Source organism: Nanorana parkeri, unplaced genomic scaffold (assembly GCF_000935625.1).
Source record: "Nanorana parkeri isolate BGI_ZX_2015 unplaced genomic scaffold, ASM93562v1 scaffold3635, whole genome shotgun sequence".
Lineage (NCBI taxonomy): Eukaryota > Metazoa > Chordata > Amphibia > Anura > Dicroglossidae > Nanorana > Nanorana parkeri.
In genome coordinates this window covers 14,298-14,570 of record NW_017309903.1, presented here as the reverse complement: position 1 = coordinate 14,570, position 273 = coordinate 14,298, and positions in this window count along the sequence as shown.

The following is a 273-nucleotide window of genomic DNA, read 5'->3' as shown; positions in this document are numbered from 1 at the left end:
TCTGGACCCCAAAGGGCGGTATCCTCAGTCCCATGTATCTCCCGGTACGGACACATGGAGGAGCGCCGGAGACCGGGAGATATACATAGGACTGAGGATACCTCCCCCATGTAGTGTACACCTGTACATGGGGAGCGGGCGGCCATGTTGTCCCTGCAGCAGACCGCACGGTTGCCTCTCGTGTTGCGGTGATTTACCGTTTGCCGTGTTTTCCATCATACATGTGAGTGTTTTTTTTTTGGCATGCTGCAAAAAAAAGAAATGTCACTGTGT